A 13003-nucleotide genomic window follows, 5' to 3' on the forward strand; every position below is an offset into this window, starting at 1 on the left:
AATCTATATGAATATGTGTTCATATGTAGTCATGTTATAGTTGCAACTACATGTTTAAATATAAAGAGACATTATTTTATATGTATATAAAAGGGACTTTATCATTATATATCTACCTATGTATTTAATATTTAACTTGAAAACTCAAAATAGTATCTCTATTTTTTGTACCATAACATTTCATTTTGATATTTTCATCTTAACTCTCTGAATGCGAAGATGATATTTAATTTTTTACTTATGTACTCTGAAAACAAATGCAGGAACATTTTATACCCTATTTCATAAGAAGGATAGACAGGCAATCATAAGTTAGATAAATTCTACATCACAATAATTAATCTTATTTATTCATGGTATATTTTTTTACTTTACTTGCCCTTATTTACTGTTAATGCTTTTAATTTACATTGTCTTTTTTAAAATGTACTTCAAATGTAAAATTTTACATATTTGAGTAAAATATGACATTTTAATAAAAGTTAATTTTGTAATTGTTAAAAAAAATTAGAACAGAATACCACTTCAAATATTTATCACCATTTTATGATGATAACACTCAAAATCTTGTCTTCATTTTTTTTTTCCAAATGGACAGAAAACCACTGTTATCTGTAACCATTCTAGTGTTCAGAATATTTTTTGTTCCTCTAAAACTAAACCTGATATTTATTGATCAACATTATCCCTGCCCACCACGCCCTTGGGAGTCACCAATTTTTTCAATAACACAAAATTAGCAAGATTATGAAAGTTAAATAGAGTAGATAATTATTGATGTATTGGGGAGGTCTGGAATCTGAGGATCAAGTGGGAATAGGAAGGCATAATGAGAGGGAATATAGTGAGAGACAGCTAAAATTAAGGCGCACTTGAGGGGTAGTATGGAAACCTAATACAGTCAAATCCTAAAATATATACATATATGAAGATGATCTAAAGAAACCACCAAATAATGGGGGAGGCAGAGTCTGTACTGGCCATCTCTTGTCACCAAACAAAGCCTCTAGTATAAGGATTGGGTTACTTCTAATTATGTTGTTGGCTAAAGGGGTCCCAAAGTAATCTCTAAACAACCCAGCTGTTGCCAAAATTACAGGTTGCTCTCGACAAACTGACAGTAAGATCCTGTTGCTGAAGACAATACAGTGCCTTGAACATGGAGATGCCAAGCTGGTGCCTACAAAGACTCCTAACCACTCTGATCCACATTGTCTTTGTTACAGGAAGATATTCTTCACCCTATCCAAAGCCAGCCACAACCCATTTCTCTTCAATGGTATACTATCTGTAAGATACACTGTGACAATGTTTACACAGAGCTTGTGAGAATAAACACCCAATAGCTGATTTGACTTAAGGCCCACGCCACAATATGGATACCATACCCAACACTACTTTGTACTTGTTTCCATCTGCTGCAGGAGGAAACTTCTCTGATGATTTTTGAATTACGCAGATGGGGTCTCTAATTATTTCTCAATCTACTTCAATTTGTTTCTGATCTGTGAATTGCTGTCACAATATCAGCATTTCAGTTCATATTGCCTTTCTTTTAAGTCTTATTTGAACTCCAATCCAGAAATTGAAATTTGTGACATATTGATTATGTCTCATATAGAGAAAAACATGAACATCTAAGTAACTAAATAAATTACTCAGCAGCTTTTGCTTATAGAATTATATTAGTTAAGAATGTTCCTATATTTTAGGAATCTTCTGCTTTACTACATTGTCATTTAGCATTCTAAAGGCTTTTTGCATTGATTATTCATCCACATATTCCCCCCTGTACACTTCCAACATACATATGGAAACAGTTAAAGTGGAGTAACACTATAAGACTGGGACAATTCTCCAACTAGACACCACATGACAACAAATAAAAACATTAATACCAGGAATGTCTTATGTCTTATTGAGTCGTTGACAGGTGGAGTTCCATAGAATCCCAAAACATTACAAGCTATTGCCATTTCTCTTGGCTACACCTACAAAAATTGACAGTAAGGTGTTATTTCTGAAGCTACCACATATGTGAATCATAAAACAAGGAGAAATCAAGTGGTGACTGACATGGAAGCCTCACCCTTAGTGGATAATTGTCATAGTCCTAGCAGGTCCTATGCATACTATTGGAGGAGAAAAGTAGTCATCCATCTTACTTACCTGTTGCAAACCTGTGAGCTACAATAATGACTATTCTGGAAAGACGTGTTTCCTAATGAGAGACAGAAAGGAAGTAGATCTGGATGGGAGGGGATATGGGGATGACCTTGGCTAAGTAGGGCCTGGAATACTGAAATTAGAATATATTATTTTAGAAAAAAATGTTTTCAATAAAAAGAAAATTAAAGAATGGCAAATAACATTTGTTATTGGCTTCTACATCCTGTAAAACATGTTTTCATTGACCCAATTATTAATCTTTTTCTAAAGAACAAAGAATGGCCATCTGCCTTCAACAAGTGAGAAATTCAACTTAAAAGAAAAAGAAATTTTCTTACTCTCTGAAACATTTGTATGTAAAATGACTGTGCAAAATACACTCAAATACTCTTTTTATTGGAGTTGAAACTTGTGACAAGAACTTACTAAATATTCTCTTCATGTCTAAAGTTTTATTCCTACTTCCACTAAGATGAGTGAGAAAAAACAATTTTTTTGATAATGTAGGAATATTACTGTTTGCTTGCTGTTTTTTTTCTAAATATATTATTGTTAATTCTTTGAGAATTTCATACAAAATATTTGATCATATTTACTTCTCCCCCCTACTCCTCCAAGATTTACCCCTAACACTTTCCCCCAACTTCATTTATTCTCAATAAGATAAAACTATATATATATATATAGTTATATATATATAGTTTTATATATATATAGTTATATATATATATATATATATATATATATATATATATGTAAAATATGGTTGAATTTGTGTTGTCAAACCACTTATGGCTCTGGGACTTGTTCTGTAGAATGTTTGATTTACCAGGGATCACAGACCTGAAAAACAAACAAACAAACAAAAAACATAAAACAGACCCTTTCTCTTCCAGCAGCTACGATATGCCAACAAAATAACTTCTAAGGAAATATTGCTCTACCCTTAGAACAATGCATCACTCAACCCTCACAAGAGATGCTTATTTCAGTAGATGGAAATTTACATAGAGACACACACTTGAATGATGTGCCAGAAGTGATCAACTTTAGAGTACTAGGTCTTAAATGTGATGTCTCTTTCATATTCCACCCTTTAAAATTCGGTGATCTATGCAGAATGGGAAACAAAAAGATTATAAGTATCAGCAGAGGTGGATGGCTCCACGAACACAGCATCTTCCAAATACAAAAAGTTGAACATATGTATGAACTCACATAGACTATGACAGCATACAAAAGACCTACATAAGATTAAACCACATACAATCCCATCACAGGTAATGGGGAAGTGGGCATACTGGGTATATCAACCACACTAAAGTCCTCCCACTCAAGAGTAAAGGTCCAATGTAAAATGAACTCCATGGGAGCATTGGGGTTGGCAGTAGCTTCTCAGCTAGAGAAAGGATGGAGGTGGAATTGCATCATTATCTGCCATCTTCATGCTGGGATTTTGTGTCTTGAACTTACACAAGTTTTTTTTACAAGCTGCCATAATTACTGAATTCCCATGTGAATATGCCTTCTTGTGTAAGGGTCATTTCCTTGTAGACATGTACACCCATGGTTTTTGTAATCTCATCTTCCTCTTTCCTCAGAAGGTCCCTGAGCATTGGGGAGGAGGAGTGTGTCATAGATATCCCAAATGGGGTGAGATTTCTCCAATATCTGATTCTCTACAAGTTTATCACTTTTGAGTCTCTATGATAGATGTTATTAACTATAAGAAGCAGCTCCTCTGATGAAGATGAGTCGAGAGATGCACTAATCTATGGATATGCCACTAAGTCATTAAGGGTTATTTTAATACTATGTTCATTTAGCAGAATAACTTTAAATGGCTCTTCCATAACTACTGTGATTTGAGTAGCCACAGGCTTTTATCTATGATAATGGTGCCAGGTATACTTTCTATCTTGTGTATTAGGCCTTAAATCCAATAAGAAAGCTGTCAGGTATTTTGATAACTTTTATGCAGCTATTATGACAACGGGCATGTCTTGCCAGCATAGTCATTATTGTAGCTCACAGGTTTGCAACAGTTAAGACTAAAGACTATGTTTCTCCTCCAGTAGTATGCATAGGACCTACTAGGACTATGAAAATTAGCCACTAAGGGTGAGGCTTCCATGTCAGTCACCACTTGATTTCTCCTTGTTTTATAATTCACATATGTGGTAGCCTCAGAAATAACACCTTACTGTCAATTTTTATAGGTGTAGCCAAGAGAAATGGCAATAGCTTGTAATGTTTTGGGGTTCTATGGAACTCTGCCTGTCAATGACTCAATAAGACATAAGACATTCCTGGTATTAATGTTTTTATTTGTTGTCATGTGGTGTCTAGTTGGAGAATGTCCCAGCATTATAGTGTTACTCCACTTTAACTGTTTCCATATGTATGTTGGAAGTGTACAGGGGGGAATATGTGGAGGAATAATCAATGCAAAAAGTCTTTAGAAAAAGTTAAATGACAACCAAGTAAAACAGAAGCTTCCTAAAATATAGGAACAATCTTAACTAATATAATTCTATAAGCAAAAGCTACTGGGAAATTGGTTTAGTTACTCAGATATTAATATTTTTCTCTATATGGAACAAAATTAAAGAGTCACAAGCTTCTATTTCTGGACTGAAGTTCAAGTAAGACTTAAAAGAAAGGCAATATGTATTGAAATGTTGATATTGTGACAGCAATTCAGAAACAGATTGAAGTAGATTGAGAAATAATTAGAGATCCCATCTGTCTAATTCAAAATCAATATTCTTTAACTTTGCAAACAAAATGTTTCATGTTTGCTGACAAAAAGGAGATCGTAAGTGCACTTACTCTATCTTTGTTTAAAATATGAGTAAACAATGTATGTTGACACTTGTAGAAATATCTTAAATTTCTTAAACAATTTCCATCACTTACAGTGATGTTTCCCATGAATATTAACAGACTGACTATGTATAATTGTGTGAAGTATTTTAGACATTCTTGTGAGCAGAAAAGTAAAGTGTTGATAAATATTAAAAGAAGCCAGTAAGTAGAGATATAAAAGCAAACCTGCATTATTCAACAACCATTCCTTCCTTTCTTCCTTTCTTTGTTTTTTTTTTCTTTTTCAGACACTTTATATTTGTTTGGTGTATATAGAATTAAAATAACTGGGTGGTAGTGACGCATTCCTTTATTCCCAGCACTCAGGAGGCAGAAGCAGGTGTGTCTCTGTGAGTTTTTGGCCAGCCTGGTCTACAGAGGGAGATTCAGGACAGGCATCAAAACTACACAGAGAAACCCTGTCTCAAAAAAAAAATAATTGAAATAATGAGGGATATATATATATATATATATATATATATATATATATATATATATATATATATATATATAAACTGCTGTACCAAGTGATGCCCCAGCTTAGTGTCTCCCTATATCATGTCTAATTCTCTTCCCCTTCACAGTGTGAGTGTTTGACTGTGGAGCACAGAAGCTTCTACATGCTCAGTTACATGTCAAAAATGAAGTTGTGTGGTGATAATTTATTTGTGCTGAAATGTGGTGATATTTTATTTGTGCTTTAATAAATAAAGCTTGATTGGAGATTAGAGGAAAAAGCAAGCCATTTTAAGTAAACAAAGAAGGCAGGCAATGGTAGCACATGCCCTTAATCCTATCACTTGGCAGGCAGGATCTCTGTGTGTTCAAGGCCACATTGGAAACAGAGCCAGGTGTTGTGGCACACACCTTAAATTCCAACACTAGTTAACCATGGAGATCTGGAGGTCTGTAGAGAAAACCAGGAAGTGACAGAGCTATGTAGGAGGAGGAAGTGATGTAACTGAATAGAGAGAGCAAATCAGATGGCAGAACAGCAAGACATATAGACATGTACAGACAGGAATTAACTCACCTTTGGAAGCTGCAGAGTTGGCGAGGTACAGTTGGCTGGTGGCTTTCTCTGATCTCTCCCAGGCTTTCACCCACATATCTGGCTCTGTGGTTTTATTTAATAAGACCATTTAGAAATTCATCTACAATTGGCGCCCAGCAGGGAGCTCAAACCCATAACCCTGAGATTAAAAGTCTTATGCTCTATCAACTGAGCTAGCCAGTCACAAAGTCCCACAGCCACTTATAAAAAACCTGTGTCCCACCTGATCCGTGGTCATGACAAATCTCTCTCACCTGTCAGTCCCACAGCCACTCGGACCCAAATAAACATACAGAGGCTTATATTATTTAAAAATGATATGACCTAATGGCACAGGCTTCTCACTAGCTAGCTCTTACATCTTAAAGTAATCCATTTCTATAAATCTATACTTTGCCACATGGCTTGTGGCTTACTAATACTTTACATATTGCTTCTCCTGGCAGTGGCTAGCAGTGTCTCTCTGCTCTGTCTTTCTTCTTCTTTTCTCACTAGTTAGAATGTCCTGTTTAACCTCATTCTGCCTCAGTACTGGCCAAACAGCTTTATTTATCAACCAATCAGAGCAACATATGTTCACAGCATACAGAACGACATCACCCATCAAAATTGAGTTGTAGCAGGACAACAAAGGAAGAGCAGGTGGAAAAAACACAAAAAGTCCTGCATTTAGAGCTAAAGTAGAAGATTAAATATATTGTTTGCACTTATATTTGATTGGATAAGAGATTGGTATAAATAACCTCAATTGCCTGTGAATGTGGATTAATACTTTAAGTGGTACAGAGACATAGGGAAGAAACTTCCAAGATACAAGTCCAAGGGTGCTCCTATTATTTGCAAGCTTTGACTTCACATACTGAATGAAATAGAAATTGGAAAAATGTTTCATGAGATGCCAGGTTTCTCTGCTCCTCATAACCTTTTCCTGCTTATTCATTTTACCCTCCTAATAATTAAGATCATATTTTCCTTATCCACCCTGTTATTATTAACCCCTCTGTCACTCACTTTCCTCTAGAGACATCCATTGCTTTCCTTAGGCAGTAAGAACTAGAATCAAGGCTTCAAAACTTGCTTTTTCTTTTGCTTGTAATATTTACCTGGGTGGATGAATAGTCAGTACTGTTCTATTATGCCTGAAGGAGACATTAATTGATGTAGTCTTTCCTGATCAACCAATGTGAAATAGCATCTTCATAAATGATCCCTAGTTTTCTCCTCCTCAAATGATACATGTCTAAGTTCTTAATTGCACAAGTCAACAGGGAAATCCTCTGTAATAAGTGACTACTGCCCACTTACCACCTATACAACAAAGTCTCCATGGCCTTAAACATGCTTCCAAAATGTTCACACATAATTAATTCTTGACATATGTGTTGTGGACTTTGGCTATGGCTCTGGTTTTGAGCACTTTCCTAGCATGCAAGAGGCCCTGGGTTCATTCCCTATGGAATGAACTGCAGAAAATAAATGCTGAATGAATAACAAGAATTGATACATGTATATTAAAATACAGGTTATGCTCTTCTACCATGAGTGCAGTGTAAAGTTATACTCTTAGAATTGTGGTGATGTATAAGTATTTTTTGTTCTCAGCTCTCAATATATTTTCTTGAAGTGTCTCCCAACTATGGCTTTTGAATTGTTATTATCAGAACACAGGTTTCATGTCATGGGCCAGAAACCTGTTAATTTAATGTTTTTCTTTTATATTAGTAATTAAGTATATAATTAAAATTTCCAAAACATGAAAGTTGTTTCATAATCACAGGTTTAAAATAAATTGTTCTTTCATGTTCTATTACCTTGCCTTATTTGTATCATGGAACATTTTGTCTCTAATTTGAAAGAAATGAAAGTGAGCAGAATTTTAACTGATACATCATCATCTCTGTTTTCCTTGTAAACAAGAACTATATACAATTAATTTTTGAATTTGCAGAAAAATTTTATCATAATTCCCAAAGTATGTGAGAAAGAATACAAATATAATGAATTAATAAGTCACTGTGTGCATGAATGAACGAATGAATGAATGAATGAATGAATGAATGAATGAATGAATTCTCTGTGTCTTGATTCTAGACATCTCAGAAAATGACTTTTATGGTACAATGTCAATACTTCAATGTAAGGTTAATTTTATTTTTGTGAGTTAGTGTCTCAGATACCATGTGCTGGTACCTTTAACTTGTTACATAGTGCAGGGCAGCCTTCAACTACTGAATCTCCTATTTCTGTCACCTCATTTCATAGATTACATGTGTTTACTACCTTGCCAGTAGGACTTCTTAGGTGCCTTATTATTTTTTAAATATAGATAGAGAACACTTAATTTATATAATATAAAACAAAGGTTTGCTCAGAAAGTTATCATTGCCAACAGAATATAAATATCAATGGTTTAAGAAAGAAAAAAATATAATGGTAAATAATTTTTCAAGGCACAAATATTATTGTAAAAAATGACTTGTTACTCATAAGTATCACTTACCATTGGTAGAACTTTAGCCAAAACATTCCGCAGAGCAGGCTCTTCAGAATGGCCACTAAGGATAATTAATAATTGGGAGACGTACTGTGTTTTTGTGGTTTTCTTTTTTGTTTGGAATGAATTATTCTATTCATAAAATTGCAGATTTATTGCCCCAAAAGCATACAGTTAAGTCACATCTAATTACATTTGGAGCTCACCGTTGGGCATTGGGCCATACAGACCTAAGAATGTTTAAAGATTCTAAATGCACAGAAATGGAGACACACTGGGCTTCCTGATCTCACAGTCTCATGCCAGCAGCAGCACAAGTCTTCTGATAGCTGGCTATGAGATGGAGCTGGCCGCCAGCCACCATGAGCTAAGTGGCATGGATGCAGATTCCTGCCACTGTACACAGTGGTGTCTGCAAGCCACACAGCACACTGTGTGGTGGATTTACCTTTGGTTAGTTAAAAAAAAAAAAAAAAAAAAAAGAAAAAGAAAAAAAGACATTTGTGTGATACATGCTGCTGAATGGAAGCATAGACCCATGACCCACTGCTTCCGGCTGAGAGCATGGTTTCCCCAGAGCTGGCAGTAAACATAGTTCTGCCATGTAGGAAAGCTGAGATGGGTGGATCCAGCAGCCAAATCTGCCATTTCAGTCCTAGGAATGCTGCAGTTTAAAGTAATAGATACACAATAAGACAGATTCAGATGGGAAAAATCCTGAACAGTTTACAATGTGTGTAAAAATGTATATAAGCTTGGAAGGGAGAAGAAAAGCAATATAGACAGTTATATAAAGAAAGTTTTAAAAAGTAAAGTCTTTAAAGAGACTGTAAAGGTAAAATAAAAAAATAAGCCACAGAAAGATGGATATTAAACAGGTTATATTATGTTTGGGATTTTTGACTGCAGAAAGATGTGTGATTGTAAAGGCTACTCAGTTAAAACAATATGTATATTTTAAAGATATTATGATTTCAAAACTTGGATCTAAGGATATATTGCTTTGGAAAGGAGGCTCTGCGTTTGTTTCCACAGGAAGCAAGAGGTTATGGACTTGTTCCAAATTAAGATGGATCAGATTTGATCAAGCCAGACCTCCTGAACCTTAATAGATGGTACCTATCAACAAAGGTTGTAGCTGGTCTTCCTAGGACTTGACCATTATCTCAAGTTTTCTCAAGATCCCCATAAGGATACCAGCACCCCCTATCAGCAGGAAGTAGCATAGAATACTACACTCACATTTCCAAAAACGGGACTATGGATGTGTGTCTTCGTTTAGGTTGTTGGTTACAAATTGTCATTGGTAATAGTCAAACTCTTTCTAAAAGAAGAAAAGGGGATATGATATAGAAATATAGGATATAAATATGATAGGATGAATGGGTAGATTATTGAATCTACTTTTAAAGAGCAACAACTTGTTTAAAAATGTTTTACATTGCTATGAATTTTAGTTTTTTGATACAAATTTAAAGTTAATTTTGTTATACTGTATATATATTTCTACTCTTGTTTAAGGTATTATGTTTATGAATCTCCTTTGAAATTGTTATGGATAACTAAGAAATACAGATTAATAATTAGTCTTCTAGGATAGTCAAACTCATACTCATTATAGTTAAGTTTTCTAGGTGTAATAATTCAATTAGGTAGGTAATCTTCAAATACTTCAAACACCTACAGAATTTGGCATTTAAAATGTTTTAAAAACTTAGACTTTTCTGAACAATTAGACACATCTGCTCCTGGTAGCACCAAATACTTCAAGGAAGATGATGGTCATTGAATAAACACATGATTGAGTTTGTTTTCTTTGTGGCAAAAGTTAGCCACTGAGCAAGAAAAGTGCCCTTGCTTTGGCTGATTGACAGTATGTTGGATAAACTGGACATGAGGACCCATAGGAAGGTAGCCACTGAACTTTGCAAGACAAGATGGTCCTTCAGGTACCTGCATTGCAGAAGAAACTGCCAGATATTCTACAGGACACAGGGAAAAGTGACTGAGAGACTAGACCTACAAGCTAAAGAAAAATGCCCCAACGTTGCAGAGGAGCTTTGGGTGACTGTCCAGGCAGCCAGCTATCTCTATCATTCTAGATTTTTGGAAGTTGCTTACAATGTTCTTCCTGTTTACTTAGGTAATATTGTATCCTTCTGGGGTCTTTGATGTAGTTGAAGACTAGATAGTTATAATTATAGCTTTCCTTAGTAATGATGAAAGATAAATTAGATATGAAACTTTAGACTCACAAATACAGGATAAATAGAATATTTCCTTTAATTTTGCCAAATACAAATAGACTAGTTATTATAATTGTAATTCTTTCTTGATAACTGTTCTATTATATGTAATTTTACTATGTTAAAGGTAAAACCTTCATTTTTGATAACAGAGAAAAAGGGACATGCTGTGGAATGTCATTCTGTATGCCGCGAATGTTTGGTGCCCTGATTAATTGATAAATTAAATGCTGATTGGCCAGTAGGCAGGCAGGAAGTATAGTATAGGTGAGATAAGCAGAGGAATAGAATTCTGGGAACAGGAAGGGCAGAGAGGTGTCACCAGCCAGACACAGAGGATTCAAGCTGACAAGACAGAACTGAGAAAAGGTACCAAGCCACATGGCTAAATATAGACAAGAATTATGGGTTAATTTAAGTGTAAGAGCTAGTCAGTAAGAAGTCTGAGCTAACAGCTGAGCAGATACAATTAATATAAGACTCCGTGTGTTCATTTGTGTCTGACCAGCTGTGGACCGGGTGGGACACAGGAAAACTTCCAACTACAGATGGAAGGTTTTAGTACAAAACATTATTTTATAAACATGGTAAATATATTTATTCATAATAATCACTCAAATTTTCAAATACACAATTAACATTATTTATAATACAAATTATATAACCAAAAAACATTTACATCCAGGAAATAAATGCTGAGTCAGAAGTAACATTACTATTAGCCCAACATTAATTGAGCCATACTACAGAGTGCAGTAAATAATAATTTGAAGGCATTGGAGAATCATTGCTGTTGCCACTACCATTCATGCTTGGACTGTGTTACTTGTAATAAATCATAAGTCTGAGCAGATCATGCCCACAACAAGCAAATAACCTACTTAGATGTTTTAATTAGTTTTCCAAGCTATTGATTTTCAGTAATGGTGGTAAAATGAGAGAGATCACATTGGCAAATGTATGTGTTTTCTTCTGGTGGTGGAAATAATTTTCATTCTCTGTGCTTCTATTTACTTGCTATGGAATTTGAGCAAGAAATGTGTCCTGTTAAGTCTGTTCCATCATTGAAAGGTCATGATCATGAACCATTTTCTTTGTGAAAATTGTTTTGAGAAATAATTTTCCCATATGGCTTTACTAATTTTGGACCATCCTTTTTTGACCCCTATTAACCTTTATTAAATTTCAGTTTACAAACTGTCTTCTCACATTTTTTACTACAATAAGGGTATTCATTTATAATTTATAATATTTTAGTTATAATTAAATAATATATTAATTCAATAGACAGTGTATTCCAGTGTCTTTTGTGTAGGACCCTCACCTAGCCCAGAAAATGCCAGAAAACACAGTGAAACTACACATGAGGGTTTTTTTTTGTAATTTAATAATTTAGGGTAAAAGAAACAAAAGCATTTCAGAGGATTTTAAGTGATGCACGTCAGCACAGGCCTGCTGTGAAGTGTGGGGAAAGCAAGATTCTTTGGCATGTTTTGCATGGTATAGTATTTCTGTTCCCTAGCAAAGGTGTGCAGATGGCCAGCTTAAGGCTAGGAAAACCGTCAGTTCCTCCTAAGTTCTGCTCATGTATCTAAATGAAGCAAAAGTTTTCCTGTAGATGACGACATTTCATGGCCTTTGCAAAACCCACGTAAAAGAGATGTGAAGAAATGGAGGTGGCCTGAATAATTTACCAGCTACATATAGTTCTATAAAATATTAAAGGGACCATAGGGTACAATGAGAGTTCACAGAGATTCAGGCTTGACATTGGTCTCTTGCTTACACACTGGAGGATTGGTTGCAGTGATAGTTGTGTGTTATGCTGGTGAGACAATAATTACAGTGGAGCTAATAATGGCTTTAATAAAAGAAAACCAGCTAACTCACATCCAGACCCTTTAAAAAGGAAAGAAGCTTAAGCAATTTAAACTTTCTCTGAAATACTGAGTCAGATGTAACATTCACATTAGTCCAACATTAATTGAACCACTATACTAACTGCAGCGAACAAAACTGGAAAGTAGCTGAAAGCATTAGAGAGTTATTGCTTTTTCTATTACCATTTATGCTTGGACTGTGTTATTTGTAATAAATCCTGAGTCTGGGCAGATCATACTCATAACAACATCATTTTGAATTACATCCTATTCTGGGTACTTTTAAATAAAT

Source organism: Peromyscus eremicus, chromosome 2 (assembly GCF_949786415.1).
Source record: "Peromyscus eremicus chromosome 2, PerEre_H2_v1, whole genome shotgun sequence".
Classification (NCBI taxonomy): domain Eukaryota; kingdom Metazoa; phylum Chordata; class Mammalia; order Rodentia; family Cricetidae; genus Peromyscus; species Peromyscus eremicus.